General features: G+C 40.1%; 1 protein-coding gene across 5 annotated transcripts in view; it reads right to left on the bottom strand.

Annotated features, from left to right (window-relative positions):
- Window positions 1–23565, bottom strand: part of rgs3a (regulator of G protein signaling 3a) — a 132965-nt gene that overhangs the window by 39041 nt on the left and 70359 nt on the right. The window contains exon 1 of one of the 5 annotated variants that reach the window (XM_080476522.1): window positions 13703–13872. The exons of the other annotated variants lie outside the window; for them this stretch is intronic. The gene's annotated coding sequence lies outside the window, so the exon portion shown is untranslated. Of the gene's footprint in view, window positions 1–13702; window positions 13873–23565 lie in introns of those variants that run through there. 5 annotated transcript variants of the gene reach the window in all.

The raw sequence follows: 23565 nt of genomic DNA, 5'->3' as shown, positions 1-23565 counted from the left end.
AGGCTTTATGAAGGGCCCCATTGTGCTGGACGAGTTAACCTATGAGGACAAGCCGCAGTCACAAGATGCTCTGCTCGAACTGGAGATAATGTTGCCTCCTCTTGGGCAGCTCTCATGATACTTCACAAGCTGTTTGTGTACTTTTGCAGCTCAAATTAGTTTTCCCCAGATACGATTGCCCCGCTTGTTTTTACTTTAAACTTTTGACCTGCATTCATGAACTCTGCAGTGGGGTATTTGGATCTTTACTCAGCATCAACAAGAACATCTATTTTCATGATCTGTAACCAAGGGAGTGTTTGTATGTTACACAGAGCATGATCTGCATCATTAGTACACCAACGAAACACAGGCTGGTTTTGTTTGAAAACAAAACATGTGGAATTGGAACTCATGTGACTGCGTACTCCACCGTAGGATGAACTTCCTGGTTGTACATTAAGTATATAAATTGAGGAGCACCTAAAAGTTTTGTTCTGAGCCAACTCATCTTTGATTTCTCACGTTAACATTCACCGATACTATCAACAGATCTATAATTTGAAGACAACCAACCACCAAAGGAGAGGAGAGTATTGTCAATGGCTTACAACTCATGTTACATAGTGTAAATAATACATGATGATTACAGGATGAAATACTGTAAAAACATTTACAGTAGTTCCATTTGGATCCACTTTCTCTGTAAAGTCATTAGCAAGCGTTTGATTAACTGATTCAGCTTTCTTGTAACAAATAATTAGGTTCAAAGCATGCATCTCAGACAAACAATATAGTGCTCATATAGACACTGTGGTGATTACAGGCTGAGCAAAGCTAAAAAACTTTTTAAACAACACAAGTACTGGCAAATTTGCTTATAAAGTATTAGATAAAAGTGGGTCCTCTCAGTAGTAACCTATGGCAACAATTTTCATCAACATAAGTGACCAACAATACTAATAACAGTGAGTGTTTTTATCTTATTACTGCCACAGTTGTCGACCACTGTGCACAATATAGGTCTCAATTACTAAATTATTTCAGTGTTCTCACTCTGGCTCGTCGAGTTTCACACAGGTTGTATTTACTGCTCTTCCTATCAATTCCCTTGTTGGACACAGGATGACAAAAAACACTGAGACTGGCGTTACTTTGTTTAATAAATACATATAGCCAGAGGACAAACACATCTTCAAATACCCAGAGGAAATAAATGCGGCAATGTTTATTTGTGTATAATTGTTTCTTAGTTTCATCATCTTTGCAAAAGAAGAAACAAAAAATATCCTCATTTTCTTTTACAGTTAAGCCATTTCGAATGTCTGATGAATCATTACGAATTCGCAAATGCATGTGCAACTTAGCGGGCGTCTCCTCTCCTCTGTGAAATGTAACACATCATCAGTGCAATGGGCTGGAAGTGCTAACCGATTCCTGAACAGAACCTCTGTGCAATTAAGTATTTTCTTTTCACCAGGAATTTAAAAATATACAGAAATCAAACATCATTCTGAAAATGTTTCATGTATTCGTTATAAATGTCACCATGTTTATTTCCAACGCCGTTAGTTTAGGTTGTTATTGAATTCCATATAATATGTAAAATGTACTTTTAGGTGGGTAAGTTACTAATCACAGACTATTGGAAAAACAAAATAACATTTGATTCGGTGTTTTGCCCAAGAATACTGACAGATGGCCAGGGTGAGATAGACGACCACCAAAATCCGAATTGAAAGATGATCTTTCCTACAAAATGAGTCACAGTTGAGCTGCTCTATAATAGCTTGTAATAGCTTGAGCTGTTTGCCAGCATTCCTGTTTGTTCACCCCAATTAGAAATTGACTTGTCCACACCACCTCGGCTTCCAGTACTTTAGGTGGCATAAAATATGTTTTTGCTGTCATGTTCTTGCAGAGATCCTGAGGTACATATTCATTCTTTCTGCAGCCTCTGTATCCAAAGTAAAATTCAAAAAAAAAAAAAAAGTGTGGATGTGGTGGTCTACATATTTGCTTTGGGAAACTTATAATTGTGTTTTCACCTTTTGTAGTTGTTCCAGTTTGCTTGTTTGAGAAGACTTTCAGCAGAAACATGAGCAATGTGCAGTCAAGTGTGAAGCACAGAAATAGAGGAGTGTGGCCTCCGCTTCATTTTGTTACAGGTTGAACTTTTCATTCTGGAAAGCACTGAGACACACACACTAAGGCTTGACAGACCTTGTCCTCCTCTGTTTGGGTGCCGTTGGTTTTATTTACAGTTTCTTACTCTGGTCCCTGAGAAGCCCTTTGAAGCTCGAGCAGTGATTCGGCTACAAAATTGATGTTCATGGATGTATACAACTGCCTCAAGGTGATCCAGACCTCTCTTTTCTCTCTCTAACTCCTCCTTAACCTCCCTGTGATCCCGTCTAAATGGTTCACGGTCGTGTTCCAACCCAAGATTTCAAGGCTTCTTGGTGCTGCAGAATGAAATACACTTTCATTACAGCAAAATGGGAAGAAAGTAGAAGTCGAGCCTCTCTTTTTATCTGCCTTTGCCTCTACTTCATTCTCCTCGGGTCTCTCACGGTTCATGGTGGTTTACGTCAGAGGACTGTCAGCTTCTGATTGTTTTATGAGGACTGTTATGGCATGAATATCTTCATCTGCCATCTGAAACACGGGGTACTTCACACCGTACATCATAAATTTAAAGTTTTTCTCTTTTTCTCTCTGCACCTCGGTGACCTTCATCTCCCGCTCCATTAGTCCTCACAAATCCCTGACTGCTGAAGATATGGCTTGAGACACAATGGAGCCACCTGTCCTGTCAGATACACTTGTTCCTCCTCACACCCTCCACAGTGAACACAAACATGCACGAACGTGGCACACACACACACACACACACACACACACACACACACACACACACACACACACACACACACACACACACACACACACACACACACACACACACACACACACACACACACACACACACACACACACACACACACACACACACACAAACACACTGTCCTCGGAAGATAGAGATGACCATAAACTCCAAGCTATTTTTCTAAATAGGACATATACTACTCTCAAACAGCACACCAGCCCTACGAGATAAAGAGACACAAACTAATTGGCAATGAGACGTTGGCAGTGTGCAGACACTTTGCTTCTGTGCCTGTCTTTGCATGCGTGCATAGGTGCACGTACCATACACGTGTTCCTCAAATGCATCTCGGAGTCATTAATGATTCAGCACAATGTAATCACTGCCATTGCCTCAATTAGGCAAGAAAACAAAACCAGAGCGAAGAGGAAGGGACAGAGACAAGCGGCAAGATGGAGGAGACAAAGCACAGGGGAGGAGGGGAGTCAGTGAACGACAACGACACAGAAATGAGATGAGTAGGTATAAAGGGGGCTAAAAGAGGGGAGTGGAGGAGAGGAGGAGGAGATTTAGTGCTTTAGTGACTTTTTCCAAAAGATAATATCGACAGAATTACTGGTCTCACAAGCAAATGTAATTAGAATCAGAATAAGATACACTGAAAGAAGCTACGCTTGCTAATAAAAGAGCGCTTCTGATGTGGATTTCCGAACAGAAATTTATGTCCTTTGCGGTTAGAGATCACACAGTGAAAAGCTGCATTCATCCCACTGACAAGATGTGATTTACTAACATGCTTGCCAGCTGACTCTGTGAGCGGTTCAACTTGCCTGATGTTGTCTGCGATAGTCCTTCTTATCTGTGTGTGGGGCTGTGAGGGAGCCACACTGGGCACTGACATTTGTCCCCCTCCAGATGGAAAACCGCACTGAATTTCATTCCCATCATTTCATACATTGTAGCCTTTTTGTGTGTGTGTGTGTGTGTGTGTGTGTGTGTGTGTGTGTGTGTGTGTGTGTGTGTGTGTGTGTGTGTGTGTGTGTGTGTGTGTGTGTGTGTGTGTGTGTGTGTGTCAAAAAAAAAAAATAGAAGCAAAAATAACAACATGTTGTTGTTGTCGGTCTCTATTGAGAGAAAAATATTCAAACCATATAATCCGGAAATAACTAGAAATTCAAGGTTTTTAGTCACAGTCACATGCATTTACAGATGATAATCAGTTTACCACTATAGTCCAGAGTGAAAAAGAAAAACACTACCACGATACGCAGGACAAACATCGGTGGTGGCCTGACCTTTCACGGAACACCATCATTTACCTTTATCACAACAGGTAAATCCACTTGAATTCCTGTTTATAGAGGTAAATGTTCTATTTCTAACACAGGCAACATTATCACCTTCAAAATCAATGCTATTTACTTGGCTCAGATTTCTTGTGTACAGGGCCTTTATATCTTGCCATAAAAGATGTTTGTAAATCCCACGTGTTGATGTGCATATCAACCAACCAATCAACCAACAAACCAAGCACAGCTCAGACTCACTAAAAAAATGAACGTTTTGAAAACACTCTGTCTGTCTTTATGTAATCAGTGAAAACTGAACTTTTCTCTCATGTTGTTACTGCACATTCACACTCCAGGCATACTAAATAGTGTGGGAGGAGTTTCTGCTGTTCATTCTTGAATTAAACAATGACTCTATCAATAAAGTGCACATTTTCTTCACCATCATCTGGATCACATGTGGAGACACAGTTTATCTCTTACAACCAACCGATACTGAGGGGGCAAAACGGACAAAGAAAGACCGTTCAAAGGAGCTTGAATGTTCACAGGGTACTCTTCACTGCATGCATTCATTGAACCCAACATCCACCAGTGGCCCCTACATGAAAACCATATTGTTTCTGCCATTTCTGTGTAAAGCAATCGTTTTCAAAAAGTAATTTCGAAACAAGAACAATGCGTTTTGACTTGAAATGTTGTCACATAAAGTTAAGCTGTTGGGATGGATATATTTCTTAAATTTGCACATGGTATTGAACATTTTGTTACAGTTTAATTGGTTTCTGAAGATATATGTATGAAAAGTTTCAAAAAATAAACCTTTAACAATTAATGAAATGTTTGGGGAATAAAAGTTTCCCATTTTGCAAATCTTATAAAAACATTCATCATTTAGATCGACAACATATCACTTGTCGAAAGTGAATAACTTAACCTTTTCATATGAAGATTGCCTAAAAAAAGGGATCACACAGTTCAAAAGGTAGGTTTTTCTGGTAAATTGATGAAAGGGTAATGTCAAGTACATTTGAAATAGAAGGGTGAAATAACTCCAAGACTGTACAGATCCCAACATCATAATGATAATCATAATGTGATCAATATAATTAGTTAAATAATCGAAAGAAGGCTCTGATCACATGGGACGAGTCCTGAGGTCAATATTTGATGCTTCTTTTCTTTGTGCCCTCAGGCAGCAAAGCATTGAGAACAGACATGAATCTGTACTAGAAACCACCACACAGGCTTAGAAACCGTTTCAAATATCATTTTCTACCTACACAAAACGCAATGTAATACTCTAATGCAATTTAAAACTGTATAATGCTGAGGAAACCACGTGTGAACACAATCCAAAACAGCTCTGTCCTCTCTGAGTAAAGGCAAATTGGAAAGCTGCTCTGTGGTGGGATAATCAAATCTGAAATCCCTTTAGGAAACTATAGATGCCCCGTTATCCATGTTCTGCTATGAATAATTGAAATATAAGTTCTTAGGAATCATTGCATCCTGCATTTACTTACATTTGAAACACTGTTTCAACCTTTTTGCAAATGACATGGAGAAATCCATCGATTGCATCAATGTTTTTCAACCTTAATTCACTCCATTTATCAACAAACCAGACCGGAGCAGTGAGCAACAAATGCAACATATTCCTGAGAAAAAAAAGCAAGATTCACAAAAATGACGTGCGTTCAAAACATATTCCTGTTGTGACGGTCTAAATATCAGAAGGTCAATTTTTTTTGTCTTCATAAAAGATAGTCAGAAACCATATAGACTCGTGGACGGGGACAATCTTGTGACCTCTGTCCTCCGGTTACCATGGCAACAGGAGACCCATCCCAGGGGAGCAGCTGTGCACGGCGTTCTACCTATGAACTCTATCATCATAGTCCCCCCAAACCCCGCCCGCTCCTCCATTACGACATGCCATCTTTCATTTTCATCTCCCCTTCCTTCCCTTTCCTCTTTCCTTTAATTTCCTGTGTCCTGCTTGTTTTTAAGTGAGACATTACACTAAAGAGCATTAAAGTCTTCCCATGCTTCACTCCACTTAATCTGATACTGTTGGTAATGGTTTAATGTATCCCGCATCACACCTGCCAAATCTACTTCAAGCCTCAATGAATCAGCTCATTTCAATTAGCTGTGCCGCTAAAAATACCAGAGAAAAAAAAACGAAAACTTTTTTTCTGTGTCTCTCTGCTTTTTATCGTCTCACTGGTTGATCACAATCACAGCAACATGTGCAGATGGGTACATGATGAAACTCCATCTGGTCAGCCTGTATGGCTGTTTTATTTACTTTATTCTGAAAGTCTTCTTCTTCTTTTTTTGATACAACAAACTGGCTGGTTTCTTTAAAAGGATGCATGAGGTCAGAGAAGTTTAGAGTAAACATCCTGTTTATACTGTCCAGAGGGAAAACAAAAAAACGAAAGAAAACAGAATGGAGATAGTGAAGAGCAAAAGGAAAGTAAGTCTTATGTCTTTCCCTCTAATGGTATCATCCTCTAATGACTCTTTAGTGAATCTACATAAAGATTACACAAAATTCATATATTTAGATTTGAAAACTTTAGGTAAAGTATTTCTAATGGTATGATAAATTATCATAGGACAACATAATGTTTTCCTTGAGAACCACCTTTAAACTGCTGATTGTTTTCCAAATATATTAATTCAGATTTGCATATATTGGTAAGCATTTGATCATATATCAACCCAAAAATATCAACATATGCTTTCCAAAAACAAGATTTTTCTCCCATGGATTTTATTCTGAAGGGTTTTCTTGGCAGTTATGACAGTTAAACAAAACTAAATAAAACACACCCCTGAAAATAGAATGATAGGTTGACCAGTGCCAGTATATTAAATGTTTTTCTTCTTTATTTTCTTGACTATTTACATTGTTGATTCTCACTGAAGGTATCAAAACTGTGAAGTAACTAATATGGAATTATGTAGTAAACAAAAAAGTGTGGAATAACTCAAAACATGTTATATAGAAAAAAAAATCTAAATGGCCACCTTTTGCTTTGATTACTGCTTTGTACACTTTTAGTATTTCCTCAATGAGCTTCATGAGGTTGTCAACTGAAATGGTTTTCCATCAGTCTTGAAGGATCCCAGAGATGCTGAGCACTTGTTGTCCCTTCTGCCTTCCCTCTGCGGTCCATCTCATCCCAAACCATCTCGATTGGGTCTAGGTCAGGTGACTGGAGGCCAGGTTCTCTGGCGCAGCGCTCCATCACTCCTCTTCTTGGCCAACTAGCCCCATCACACCTCCTGCTCCATGATTCTAATTGACACAGTGGGTGGAACCAAAGACCTCAAATATGGATATGTCAGACCAAAGCACAGATTTCCACTGGTCTAATGTCCATTCCACGTGTTTTTTGACCCAAACAAATCTCTTCTGCTTGTTGCTTTTTCTTAGCAGTGGTTTCCTCGCAGCTATTTGAGCATAAAGTCCTGAGTCGCACAGTCTCCTCTGAAAAGTTGATGTAGAGATGTGTCTGCTACTAGAACTGTGTGAAATGTGAGACAGTTTCGTCGTAGCTTGATGGTTTTTTGCGATTGCACTTGGGGACACATTCAAAGTTTTTGCAATTTTCCCGGACTGACTGACCATCAGTTCTTAAAGTAATGTTGGACTGTTGTTTCATTTTCTTTATTTAGCTGATTGGTTGTTGCCATCATATGAATTCTAATAGTTGTCAAATAGGGCTTTCAGCAGTGTACCAACGGCACAACACAACTGATGAATCCAACGAAGAAGGCAAGAAATTCCAAAAAACAACACTGACAAGACATTCTTGAAAACCATTTCAGGTGGCAACCTCATGAAGCTCATTGAGAGAAGGCCAAGGGTTTGCACAATGTCAGCAAAGCATATATGTATATGAAATGCAAATGTTCACTCAAAGCAATCTCATTTTTACCGTTCCTTGTGTTTTTATTTTTGTTTTTAATTGATTGTTAAAATTGTAACTCATGGTACTTTGAATATAATATAGAGGAATGATGTGAGCATGTTTACAGCTGCAGTAATGTGGACATGAGGTGGACAAAGTATGTGTAGTAAAATAGATGAAAAAAACAGAAATAAAGGATTGAATCTACAGATTTAAGCTGCTTGGTGTGAAGGCACACATTCTTCCTGCACAGGGCCACTGGTGAGCATGATTCTGTGTACAAATGACATTTGGAGACTGTGAGCCTCCTTGGAGATGTAATGCTGCTTATTATCTCCCTCAAGAGTGATAGCAAACTTGTTTTCCGTGGTAATCGTGAGCCACGGTATTTTCCGCTAAACGTTGTTATGCACACTTGGCCGCAAGTTGTTTATCTGTCTTAAGTGAAATCATTCGTTCCGGCCCATGTTACATAAACAGGCACGATACCCATGATGAAAATGCATGATACCGCTCCTACAATCACAGGTCACATGCTAAGAGACTCACATGTGTTTTGTTTAATGTGAAAGAGGAGTGTCTGCAATGCACTACTTGATGTTTGCCACTGAAAGGAGAACACTTAACATCAGCGGGGTGGTGTGAGCAACAGGGTTGGGTCGGCAGGGCGTTGCATAAGCAGATCATTGATGTCAACTCAGGAGTATTCAAAAATGAGAAAGAGTTATTTCCTTAATACCCATTGCAAACAGCAGAGACTTTTATTATGAAAACACCAACCGTGAACTCCATGGCAGGAAGACATGACACACAAAACCCTCTTCACTCCTGGTTACCGACTTCCGAATATTAAACTAAACTGAACTAGATCAACTAACTAACTACACAAACTAAACAAGAAAAACACAACACAATCATTACCAACACTAACAAGCCTGATATAACTCCAAATAAAGACAATTGAAACATTGCCAACCCAACTCCCATAATGCATTGCAGTGATCAGCTCGGTGACGCTACAATGTTTTGGCTTGTAAGTCTTAATTTAACAAAATCAATATGGTAAAACACCATTAAAGAAACTTAAACAATTATTCAATAGCAATCTCCAGACTCTCCCAACAAGCTATATCTCATGACATGGCAGCGCATCCGTTGCTTATGTTAGAAACACAGAAACGAAACAACTGAACAATAGAAAATGAAACAACTATGACGGCAGAGCTGTCTACGGTGCTGAAACTACTCCTGCGGCGCGTCCGCACCCCAAATTGACATGAAAGTCCAAACAATTTTCTGACCTTTCCTTTGCTGAAGGTCTGGTAGCTCAGTGTTGGTCTCTCATCTTTTAAAAGCTGCTGTTTTTCCTCAAAAGAAAATTGTGAAAATGTCGTTATTGTCTCTAGCGCCGTCACCCTGCCTGTTAACCCGCCAACCAGCTACAGAGAGTAGCAGCTCTGTATCAATTTACTAATGCACTGTGAACGTACGTAAAGCATTTAGCATAGCACGGTTACGTCCAAAGGCAGCGTAGCGATCTGCCTTTTTACGTAAATGATTTTCATCATGGGGAACTCACACACACTGGATATGATCGGCAAAGGCAGAGCAGCAGTGTGCCTTCAGGAGAGGGTGTGGCCTTCCGGAGGGGGTGTGGCCTTCATGAGGGGTGTGGCTTTCCAGAGGGGGTGTGGCCTTCATGAGGGGGTTTGGCCTTTGGAAGAAGGTGCAGCCTTCAGGAGGGTGTATGGCCTTCACAATAAGACAGCGCAGGAGTGAGTGACTTGTGCAGCCTCTCTGACGTACCAGGTAATAGCGGTGTTGAGTCATTTGGGCTGTGAAAAGCACAAAATGCTGACACTTTCAAACCTATAGGTACTGTAAGCTACCAGAAATTTAAAAAATATATATATAATAAATTATATTATAATCAAAACAAATAATAAAAATGAATATTTTATTCATTTCAATTCAGTCACTGCCTACCCTGCCTACCCTAACTGCACGTCACTGCTAAACGTGCCTGTGTGTGCGTCGGCGTGCTTGTCAGATATACATTAACCATGTTTTGACATGTACCGTTCAGAACAATCTGCGGTCTGAAGATTTAAGAGCCATTATCGCTTTGTGTAATACCAATACACAGAGCCATTATCGCTTTGTGTAATACCAATACCTCATTAAAGGGCCCCACCATATAGATGATCAATCTCTGAATGGCCTCATTATATGCACCTCAACGCACCGGTCTCTTGTGCCCTCGATTTCTCGGAGAGAAGACCGATGTGACGGTAATAGTCATTTATTTGTCAGACTGGTCCACTGTGATCAGGCCAAAAAAGGGCAAGTGAATATAGAAAAGGGAGCAAGAACAAAGGAAGCAAGTGTGAAAGGGACTGGGGATGAAAGAAGGCAACAAAAAAAGTATTTCTTTCTTCTCGTTTTATGGGTAGTGATGAATAAACAGTGAGTGTTACAGGCTTTTTTTCTCGAGGTAAGTTCAAGGCTAAATATCATTGTGACACACTGTGACTGGGCGGCTATACAACAGAAATCCTCATGCTCACCATAATGACTCATATATGTGCAAAGCTCTATTTCTCTGCTGTCTGGTAGTTTTGACATTTTTCTTCATATCAATGGGGATTGAGTGTTACAAAAAGTACAAAAGCCAAGTCTTTTCCATGGCCACATAATAGGAATATAAGGGTTGGCAATTGAAAACTGTGGGAAACAACTAGTACAATATTTGTTCAGCATTGTACTGTTTAGCTAATGCCAGTGTCCGAGATAGAAAGCATAAACAAGTTAGACAAGAAAGCTTTTTACATGACAATATTTTTAGCCCACGCTCCAGGGTACTCGATCACTATTGATCAAAGGCACCAAATTTAGGAATGCGGGAATATTGCAGCATAATAAAAACAGAAGTTTGATATCTCACTGGAATACCTGGCAGTGAGTTAAACCTTGGAGATGTGAACTACTATTTATTACCATAAAATCTATTCTCATTAATATTTCAGCTTGAACGGGAAGCTTGAGAATTAGTCTAATGTGTAGCCTGTATGGGTCCATGAGTGGCTGTGTTTTCATTATTACATCGAGTCATTTGTAGAGATGCAGTGTATCAGCATTTGATTCACAATAGAGCCACACCATGTGGGACTATTAGGTAAGCTCGTCTCAAAAAACCCCAGTTCGATTCCGCACTAGAGGAACTTTGTGGAGTTTACATGCTCTCCTCACACAATGATTGGGGTTTTTCCAACCTCCTTTCCATTCAAAACTACATGCATTAGGTTTAATGAATGCATTTAAAGTGATGGCCCTGTTGTGGACTGGTAATCTGTTCATGGAAAATCATGCCTTCAAGTTTGACAAATGACACATAAAAAATCTGACAACTCTGAAGGCAAGTATTTAATCAGATTCCTTTTTGAATATCATAAATAGAATGTAGATGCCAATTAAGAAATGCAAGCCAATCTCTCCTTTAAGCTGTGCATGTGGAGCACATATTCATGTTTTTTTTACTTGTGGTCTAATGCTTGAAGTGTTGGAAGGAAGGAGGCGAAAGAAACCAAAGAGAGACCATGAATGAAATATGGGCCCTGGGAATGTTTTTGGCTGCAGCACAACGAACTCAGGTATTTCACCAACTTGAAACAAGATGCAAAAGTTGGACCGAACCAATCTCTAGTCATTAACTTGCAATCAAATTCCTGTGGGAAAAGCATGGCACACTGCCACTCCTGCAGAAACCTTTAGAAGACTCACAGAAAACAGGAGTCCATGCCAAAGAGGAGAGAGCAGAAAGAAGGGGTGGCCTTTCGCTTTTTTTTTTTTTTTTTTTTTGTGCAAAGGCATTATTGATAGAAGCCGAGGGTTCAGAGAGAAAATGTCATTGACGTAACTTGTCCCATGACGCCGCAGCTGAAGACAATGTGACCACTGAGAAAGACTGTAAAGGACCTTCACAGAAAGAAGGGAGAGATCTTTGTTTAACTCGTGCGTGTGCGTGCACGCGTGCGTGTGAACATAAGTCTGTTTAAACAGCTACATTGTGAGGGCCTGCCTCCCATTTGCAAACTAAAAGCCCAAAGCACGAGACATTAATTTTTAATCAGAACCACTGGTTTAATATGGACGTAAGGTTAGGTTTTAGTTCAGGTTAATATATTGAATGTAAGAGCAATGTCCTCTTGGGAGATGGAGACATGTCTGTGTGGTTTGTGGTGAGGGGTTCATGTATGACTGCGCACACATATATTTATTTTCTGCCTCATCTTCTTTGTGTGTCGGCGCACGTCTGTGTGACAAACAAGGGACTGTTATGTGTGTGACAGTGTTTTCCAGGTTATGACAAACGCTGAATTTGTCGTTGGCCTATGAGAGCAACTGGATGAATCACATTCACCTAGTGTGTGTTTCAATGTGAACATAGCAGAGGGATGGGCCATTGATGGTGCTTGTTTGCTATTGATCAAGGACAAGGGAAAGTTTAAGGAAAGGGAAAAAGGAAGCAATTTATTTCCCACACTTATTTTCTATTCCTTGCCTGTAAACATCCAGCCGTAATATCTTCATACCACTGTGGCTTCCCTTTCACATAATCACAGACTATAATTTAACCAGACTACTGCATTATTGCTGCGGATATCAACAGGCAGTGTTACAAACCACGCACTTTGCATATAATCTCTCTCACTCTCCTTTTTCCTTCCGAGAGCAGGCTAACCCTACAATTCTCCTAATGAGGAAAGAGAAGGAAAAGCAATTCTGTGTGCTTCCTCTGTTTTTTTTTTCCGCCCTCTGGTGTCTTGGTTTGTGTCCCCCTCTTGTTACTACCACTTTCTACTGGGCTCTAACATGCTTTGGAGTATGTCTTCTTAATGGCTATCTTACTACCATCCGTAGTCTCCCTGTTTCTCACCCCATAACTCCCAACTATGTAGACGTCTAAAGCATGTCCACTGGCACACAGCCAAAGCAGAAACTACTAACACATGAGCACCAAATAGGGGATGGTAAACAGACTCTGGTTCATGTAACATTGCTCACAACTCTTGTTTATCCACAGGGAGGTGATATTGCAGGGACAATATCATTAATGAGAGCTATTAAAGCTATGAGGGGAAGGAGGGATAAGTGGCTGCAGGGATAATGAGACAAATAAGGCGCAAATAATTAAAGCCAGAAAGTAAGGTATAGTGCAGAGAAACTGAATCTGAAGGGACAAATGGAAGTCAAACAAATCAAAATGGCACACAACACTGACACACAGCCCTTCATATGAGCCTGTCATAAAGATTCCTGTGATAAATAGGCCTTTATTGCTTTCCCCTATCTTTCCTCTCATCTCCCTGGCTTTTTTCTATCCTCTCTCCATATGACCTAACCACTCCTTCCTCCCAGCAGCAGAATGAGCGCAGCAACTGAAATAACTGCATAAATGCCCTAAAGAATATGTTTCCTCTCGAGCCAAAGTAAGGCACCACAAAATCCATTTGCATGAAACTACAACCATTCTGCTGACTACAAAAAAAAAAAAAAAAAAAAACACAAACACAAACGCACCAATGACAAATAAAGTAATGGTATATAAACCCTACCTGGTAAGGAAGCAGTTCCAGGTTATAATCCACTAAAGGGCAGATACAGGCTCTCCACACATTCCTATTAAAGTGGCCTACTTCTCTGTCAAACTGGTGTGTGTGTCAGTGTGTGTGTCTGCCTAGCTGGGCTGGTGTGTGTATGCGTGTGTGTGATTCTGTCAGTGTGGGCTAAGGCCAGCTGAACTGTGCAGAGATATGGAAAGAGAGAGAGAGAGAGAGAGAGGAGAGAGGAGAGAGGAGAGAGGAGAGAGAGAGAGAGAGAGAGAGAGGAGAGAGAGAGAGAGGAGAGAGGAGGAGAGAGAGAGAGAGGAGAGAGAGAGAGAGAGAGGAGAGAGCGAATGCCCAGGAGGCTAGAAGGTAGACTCCCAAGCTGCACAAACAAGTGAGAAGGAAAAGGGAAGAGAGGGAGAGAGGGAGGAGACAGTGATAATGAGAAGGACAAATGAGCAATGAGAGCTGAGAGAGAAACATGTGGTGTGTGTTTGTGATTGTCCAACAAACATATATTAACTGCTCTATAACGTCCCCCCATGGATGCAGATGTGTGCATTAAGTATAAGTGTGTGTGTGTGTGTGTGTGTGTGTATATGGTTGAGTGTGTCTGAAAATATTGCCTGACATCTGTGTTCATATAGTGTGTTAAGTCCATTTCAGCCTCGACAACACCCCCGCCCTCCATTTCTTTGTGAAGACATTAAGGGCACTAGAGCCAGGTCCCAAAGGATGCACAAAGAACACAATGGACACATATCCACTGTTAACACACACAAATACATGTCGTGAAAAGAAAACAAAAAAAACATGTCTCACATACATCGCAGTTGAACATGAAAGACATTTTGAAAATGTCCTATAATATCTTCCCTTTAAGCTATTTGATTCAACCATATTCAGAATATTATACTTATAAATCTAACACTGCATAACGAATCACCGTCAGACATAATGCATCAATCCTGAATGTGTATGTTCAGAGATTTAAAGTTAATTTTGCTCAGCACTTAATGCAAAGATAATACCAGAGCTGCTCTTTAACTGGATCAGCTGCTAATGCCAGGCTGCATCTTTTCTCGATATAAGAGAGTTGTCATATTTCTTCCAAAATTCCCCGATACAAAATTTCTGGTTCCTTAAAACCTTATACTGCCATTTCTTTAGGCATTACACAAAGAAGGCATTGAATGCAACAAACACAATAATATGTAGTATAAATGTCAAGCTCTTACATATTCAAAGTCCACAGACAACTTAACTCAGTGCCTTTTATTTACACAGTACAATAACATATAATGTGTACATTTGCAAAGCCTTAGTGTATTCCATATGGCTCAGTTATGATGGATTGGCAGATGGGGCTCCATTATTTTTTATTGTTGTTGTCTTGGTAGATGTGCAGTGAGCGAAAGTGAATGATATATGGACATGGTTGCCATCTACATTTGCACTGAGCCATAGCCGGCCACTATATCCTTGCCTTGAATAATATAAACGTGCCTTTTCTATTCAGTGAAAAGCCTCGATGAGACAGAACCTTGAAAAAAAATACCTTAAAAATATGAGTGTTTCTTCATCTTAAGTAAGTGATCTGAATACAGGCAACTTCTGCTTCCTTCGAACTGACTTCACTATATTTTCGATTCAGAGAAACATTAATCTGAAAGTTAGGACCTTACAAACAACCAGTTGTACGTCCGACATTGTATAAACACAAGATACTCTGTTAAATCTGCCGCGCTGCAGGCAGAATCAGTGCTTGACATAACACAGCTGACCACAATGGGGACTTTTATCAGACTGAATTTATCATGATTACATAATTCCCCAACATACCAAGAAAACACTTTTTCGGAAGTTTATCAAACATGCATTTACAAAATATCTTTTCTTCGATTCGAATATACGAAATCTCCAAAACAATGTCAATAAGAAGTTGCAAAACAAATAAAAAAAAACAATGATAAGAAGAATATCATATGGATAAATCACTTTGTTGGACCAATCCAACACAAATTCCAGAAGTGGTAATGAAAGAAAAAAACCGCAGCCAACCAAACTACAGAAGATTACCTCAACGTTGACCAATTTCAGGTACTCAGTAGCTTGTAAAATATGTGGCTTGGACACAAAATACACAAAAAAAGCAAAGTGACACAATAACCCTCAAGATTTAATGTGCATGAGAAGCTGAAGTAGCTATGTTATATAGACAAACTTACACAATAAAATTTATATTCTAGAAGAGAAAACATCTGATTCAACCAGTCAACTACAGCTGTGTGTTTGACAAGCGCACCAAAGAACCGCTATTTCAGTGAGTTTGGAGTAAAAATGGAATCTGTTGCGCCACAGTGTCAAATTGAACTATATATCATTTTTACCTTTGTCAAGTCTCTCATCTTTCTGTCACCATTATCTCAAAAGCCTCTCAATGTTACCAAGGAGGAGAAAGGTTTTTTTTCTTTCTTTTCTTTATTTTTTCTTTCTTTATAATCTCCTCAGTGACAAGGAACATTTGACAATGAAAGGTGAAAGACACACACCTGCTGGCTTGCCACACAGTCAGTGACTATCAATCACCGGCAAAACCCTTTAGGAGGTAAAGGTGCAGCTCATAACAGGATGGGTTCATACAGTGTAGGTAACAGTTCAAAGCTAGTTACTCATCTCCTCTTTTCAGTCCAAGCACTCACTGCCTCACACAGATATCTGAAGAAAAAAAAAAAACAAACCCTTTATTTCTGTGATTGCTATACACCTATCTGTTATAAACAGTCAAAATACAGTAAAACTCATATACACTTAGACATTGAGACCTCTACTAACCATACACAATGACCCTAATCCCTTCCAGCAGAGAGCAATACAAGCCTCAGGAAGCACTTTCTGGAATGACCTTCATAGCAATGTTACAAAAAGATCACATACATTACCTTAGACACCGGCATCTGGACCCGCACTGTGCTCGCTCGGTCCTGTGAGTGTGTTGTGTCTGTGGCGTGTCCCAGTGCAGCGAAGAATGGCACAGTTCACCCACACACACACACACACACACACACACTGACGAAGCACGTGTGCAACACAAATAGATACAGACTGCTAATCCAGTGTGAACAGAAGTGTTTGTTTTTTTTGTTTTTTTTTGAGGAGGGGGTTTCAGCTCCTTTATCCTGAATGTGTCTGTGCTTCTTTTCTCCTTCTCCCTCAGCTTCTTGTCTGTGTTGTTGCTGCAGTCACAGCCCCCCCCCCCCCCCCCCCCCCCCCCCCCCCGGTGATAACGTGCATGCCAACGTGTGCAAAACACAGAGAGGGAAAGCGAGAGGGGGGTAAAAAAGAAGAATAAATAAAGGATTTGGTGAAAGGAGGGGTGATTTGAAAAAAAAAGATCAGGACAAATGAACTGAAGAAAAGACAGAGGTGTGACTGTCTGATGTAAAATAATAAAATGTAAAGGGGGTGATAGTTATGGAGGGATCAAACGCAACTAACTCTCTGGAGACCAAAGCAGCCAGTGTCCTTCATTCTCTCTCTCTTTCTCATGCACACACACACACACACACACACACACACACACACACACACACACACACACACACACACACACACACACACACACACACACACACACACACACACACACACACACACACACACACACACTCTTCCTCTCTGTGCTATTTTTAGAAGTTGCTCTGTCTCAAATCAAAGCACTGAATCAAAACCTATCAAAGAGCAGGATGTTAAGAGCCACGTCTTTCACACCTAATAAAACACACACACACACACACACACACACACACACACACACACACACACACACACACACACACACACACACACACACACACACACACACACACACGATCTGTTACAATAACCATATGTCTGCAGGCAGCGGTGTAAGCTATTCATCAGGTCTTATCTAATCACATCATGTGCGAATATTTAATGGGCTTCGCAAAAAGCTATTTTAAACAGTGTCAATTACACAGCCCAGGCGACTGTACCCCACACCAACTCCGGCTGAAGGTATTCTCCAGGCCACAGATCAAGATGATGCATAAAGTAATGAGTCACATTTAAATAGTGGAGTATTAACTCATGAAAAGCTGTATTCCAACGTGCGTCTTTTTATCGGCTGTTGGCTCTTTGCTCTTTAGCTGCTCCTGCCCTTAATTGGTGGCTTCATGTTTGAAGTTGTCACTCCCATGACTGTCATCAAACACTTGTGTTAATCAAAAATGTGCTTGTGTCAGGAGGAGCCGAATAAATTGTGAGTGAAACTATTACCCCAACTCTATTACAAGCTTGGTGGAGCACACGTCATCTCGGCGAGGAAAGAATGTGCATAATTAAAACTGGAGTAAATGGATTTCATGCAATACCTTCTTAGGACTGAGACCAGGAGGCTCTTATCTATACTACCGCCTGTGCTGATGCATTGCCATTATATAACACAGTTATGAATAGTTAAAGGTGAACTAAAATAAAGCCAAACACCGCTCCATCAAAGGGAAATGATTCATTTTTAAAGAAAGCCAGGGGAATTAATCCAACACCACAGGTCACAATGATTAACACTACTTCACTCTGTGTGTGTGCGAGAGAGAGAGAGAGAGAGAGAGAGAGAGAGAGAGAGAGAGAGAGAGAGAGAGAGAGAGAGAAAGACTGACAGAGGTTGATGGCTGAAGGGAACAAAGGCAGTGATGCACATCACGGAGCAGAAAGTGAAGGTGAAAAAGTGTGTATACATTTGCAATTGATGCCGGCGATAAATCAGGGGGAAGAGAAAAACACAAAAGTAAACTGAACAGAACTAGAAAAAATATATATGAACAAAAAAATCTAGGGAGATTTGGGTTGAACATCTGTTTAGTGTTGGCTATATATAACATTTTATTGAAATATTCCTTAAAAATAGTATATTTCTATATTAATTCCAGGATTTACTCGATTGATAAAGTCCCACTCTTTCTCAGAATTATGCACAGTTTGCAAAAAAGTAGAGTAAATAATTACAATGGTTATATGTGCATTGGATGGAAGATGAAATAGCTTTTTTTTCTAGATTCAGGTTTTTTTTCTTCTTTTTTTCAAATAAAATAAGTCAATGGAATATATTTAGATATAATAGTTCCAAGGGAATAAAAAACACAATGCTAAAGTTATCAGATACAGTTGCCTAATAAGGGTTAAATGTTGTGAAAATCCTGTGATTTTAACAGCTGAAGCAGTGTATACCTCTTTTAACTTAATTGGCTAGTATTTATTTAGATTTTATGGCTGTAATAATGTGTAATGAATGAGTGATTGATTCTGCCCCTTTTCCCAAGATATCTTCTACTTTTATCATAATGAAACACTCGCGTTAGAAATATGAGACAAGCTGTTAAATCTTGAATGTGATTTAATAGTCAAAGAGTGGAAGTCCTGTGGGTCACCAAAATCACTAGTATAAAGGGTTATTGCTCAATTTTTTTGACCAACGTGATAGGAATGAGTAATCTGCTGACTTTAGCACTTAACTTCAAACACTTGATCATTTATTGATAGTTCCAATTTAGCTGAGAGGTGGATACCACAATATTGTCTGGTATGAATACTTTTTTTTCCACTTATTTTGATTTGTGAAGTCATTATCCTCATATACAGATTAACTTTTTCTCACATATAATCTTTGCAAAAGACGATCGCCACAGACTGGGTGCACTGTTAAACCCGCGGAGACACATCCTGCATACAAATAAATATCATGAGTGATACGTTTCAGACATGTTCCTCATGTCTACGCCATTTGTACGAGCTCCAAATATGGATGTCGGGGCCGACACGTCTCAGAAATAGAAATGTCTGTGTTGTGTGTGTGTGTGTGTGTGTGTGTGTGTGTGTGTGTGTGTGTGTGTGTGTGTGTGTGTGTGTGTGTGTGTGTGTGTGCACGTGTGTGAGGAAAAGCAACGGATGAAGGGAAGAAAAAAATGGAATTCATCCGTGTCTAATTAGAGACAATGAGGGGGAAAGTCTGCTTCGGTTCTCAAGGAACAACAAGAGCAAGACAAATGTAAATCACATGAGCCTGTGTTGGTACAGACGCTCAATGTATTTTCACTTCATTTTTAGATGCTTCACCTTTTTTGATCACGTCTCCAAACTGAGCTCTGCAGTGGCGGTGGTCTTCCCAGAAAGATGTGGCCTTTTATATCCCTTGTGCACGATCTAAATATTTGTAATAATGTGTTAACAACAGGTCCAGTGAGATGGCAGGTGTAAACCACAGCGAACACTTATTCTAATTGGATGTCTGGGAAAAATAAACCACTTACGATTTCAACTATTTGGAAACTCTCCTCAAATTCTCCCGTGTTACACGCTGCCGCACAGTGTGACCAAGGGAAGACATTTTCTGCACTGAAACGGTGCCAATTCACAGCTTGAAAACCTGCTTTTGCATTTGGACTCCTGTCCTCAGCCTACTATAATTTCTGATCTTCTTCCAGTCCTGTTAACACTACGTTTGTAGCAACACTGAGCTTACAGTTTAATCTGACTTTGTCTATACATGCATGCATGTGTACTGTATATAGTAAGTGAGCATGATCAGTTTAGATTCTGTAATGCCACCGAATGTAGTAGTTATTAGAAAGGTCGTACAATTGAAACCCACATGCACATCAATGGATGTCACAAACTTGTCAAGGGCATACTTTCTATCCGTATTCCTTCAGCTCAACGATTGCATTAAATCCAATATAAGTGGGACTCAAACAAACGTGTCATTTAAAGTCGTGAGAGCACTACTACAGCATTGCCCTCCACAGAGTTGTTCAACAGTATAGTCTCAGCAGAGATAAGGCACAACGCTGTCAGGTCAAATTTAAACAATCTCAGTCTGACATAGACATTTTTCCATCTATTTTTACCGACTCTGTCACTCTCACTACCAGACTACTTCCCTGCATGATGCATACGTCTGAGGCGGCGCTCCAGCGGCGCTGCAGCAGCGCCTCATCTAGAAGTTCAGCATGGAGTCTCTTTTCCATGCATGACATGTGGAGCCAACAGCAAAAATAAACGGTGAAAAGATGCGCTAAGCCTGCAGAACTGACACATTTAATTTCAATGTTGTTTGAGCTCTTTGCTTGAACAGATGTTCGGATTGTCTCTCTTTTTTTTCCAGCTTTTTTTCCACCATGAGCTCCATTGTCCTCCTCCTGCCCCTCTTTGTAATGCCACTAAATCAAATATTGTAGTATTCAAAGCCACTCCTACCTCTGTTGTCCCCCTCCTACCCTGCTTATGATGAAATTAAATCAAATATTGTCATATTCATGGCCATTATCAAGGGCAAACCTGGCTGTTGTAAGACAGGGTTATAGGTGCGCTGCATGAACTGTTCGTGTTCAGTGTGGCAGCTGTCATATGTAGGTGAGGTGGGCAGAATGTCTCTGGGATCACAGCTATGTGTTATTTTCAGCATGAAGCACACTTGAAAGGACATCCATCCATCTTCTATACATCTTTATCCGCGATTGTGGCTCACGAGATCCAATCCCAGTTAACCGGTCCCAAAAGCAGAACAAACAGAGATACGGACAGTCACATTCACACCTACAGGAAATGTAGAGTCACCAGTTAATCTCACATGCTTGCTGTTGGACTGTTGTAGGACACCACACAAGGAGAATATGCAAACTCTACAACGGACACACAACCTTCTTGCTATGAGGCTAACCACTATACCACCTCGCGACTTTTGTGTGAACCGCCCTCTAAAACTCTCCCACGGAAGATTTCTTTGGTTGAATGTCACACTTGCTAATGTTTTTCACATCAGATGTCAGCAGTTGTTAGAATCCTTCCATTGGTTATACATCTCCTCCTTGTGAGAGTTATGGTAGTTTGAATTCAATTACATCTGAAAACTATGGCAAGTCATTACATATAGCGTGCAGATGTTGTCACTGTTGCACATACAGTATGTTTGGTACACAACATTTTGAATCATTTCATTTTGTCTCCACTACAGTTACTGTGGTCCACATGGTGTGGTGTTATGAACTCATGCTTCACAGTGAAATTATCCCTCATTTAAAATCCAAGCTGGAGCTTTCTGTGCAGTTTGCATGGTCTTCCTTTGCATGCATGCATTTTCTCCACGTAGTATGGTTTCCTTCCACAGTCTAAAACGATGTGTTTGAGGTGACTTGGTGACTATAAAAGTGCCCATTGGTGTAAATGTAGATGTATTTTATGGTTTGTTAGTTATTTTTACCATATTTATAAAAACTGAAAATTAGAAGGCATTTCATTCATCAAATTCTCATATTGAAAATAGTGCAGAGTATTATGATTTTATATGTAGGGAAACATGTTATCGTTTTTGTTTTGTTTTTTTAATCTGGTAGCAGGATTTGCACTTAATCTGTTTGTGGTTAATGAGTGTCAGGAGACAAAGCCAAAGCTGGTACACTTTGCTGAATTTCCAACAAGGAAATCTAAAATATGTCGTATTAAGCTTTAACGACTCCATATGGAGAAAAGATTCTCAGAGGGGGGAAAAAATGACGAGTTACAGTCTTACTGCTGCACATGGACATCATTTGCCAGTTGTACGTCACGTGGAATGCTTCATACAGACTGAAGAAGCAGGCATGTGCCAATCAGAGTAATGAATGTGGTACCGTGCAGCTGCTGGTTTTCTGAGTTGATGTGAAACACTGGGAAATGCAGTGAGGTGGTGTCACATCCTGACAAGCTGACACTGTCAAGATGTTGCCAGTGTGTGTTGTGCGAAAGTTTTGATGACAAAAACCGGTAAAAAAAAAAAAAGTTTGAAAAATGCTGTTCTGTTTCACAATGAATCCCAAACTGACATAGAGCAATCAGTTTATTTTCTCTTTGTTATTTTGTGTCGCTGCTTAAAATGCAGTGTGTCCCACTGGTGAGATGTGTGGCTCAATTGGTTATATTTTCACAGGCATTCCTAATTTGTCCTCAGTCCTCATGTATCTTTGATTAGGCGCGTAAGTGCCTGCCTGAGGTGGAGATTCATGGCGGATTGGAGAAATGGGGAAGAGAAACGACCGCCACATCCTTGTAATTTCATCGTGAATCAACAGTTGGACAAGTTGAGAGGACGCGTACGTCAAAGAGGGAGCGAGAGAGGGTCTTTGTCACACTACGTCACTGCTTCCTCCAACATAAATGCAGCATTATAAGCACTTCAGCGCCTAAAACAGATTCTCATAAATGTGAAATGAGACAGCGAGAGAACAGAATGAGCTGCCTCCAAACCTCAACAAGACACACTTTGTTCATTAGCAGCAGCCATCTTTTTTTTCACTGCTCATGTGAGCTAAACGCGCCAATGTAGAAAATTTATGCAACTTTTACTGGAGATAGTTTGCTTCTCCTCGCCTGATTCAGAGAAGAAGCACCAGCAGTGTTCATCAAATGCTTATGTGGGTGTGGTTGTCATTTTCAGAATAGCCTGTCCTGCTTAAATTCCCATTTGAGGCTATGTGCATGTGTGCGTGTGCGTGTTCGTGTATGGGCAGCTGTGCAAATTTATTTTTTCCGGCAGCTTAGTGGATAATGCTGCTGAGACAAGAATGTACCGGAAGCTTTCCAATGAAGTAGCTCAGAGACTTTTGATAGCTGTGGGATACCACAAAGGTAAATGTTTATTTCTCTGCATGAAAATAGAAGCAAATAAAACAGTTTGTACGAATGTTAGATATTTTTATGTTCGGTTTGGGGAGTATGTTTTATTTGGGATAATAGGTCTCAACTGAAAGGCTTTGACTCTGAATAAAAACATCTATACTAATTGTATAGTTGCTTGTACAACACTTTTAACTGTTTTT

This window comes from Lipophrys pholis (genome assembly GCF_963383615.2).
Source record: "Lipophrys pholis genome assembly, chromosome: 12".
NCBI lineage: Eukaryota > Metazoa > Chordata > Actinopteri > Blenniiformes > Blenniidae > Lipophrys > Lipophrys pholis.
This window is presented reverse-complemented; position numbering and strand designations above follow the sequence as displayed.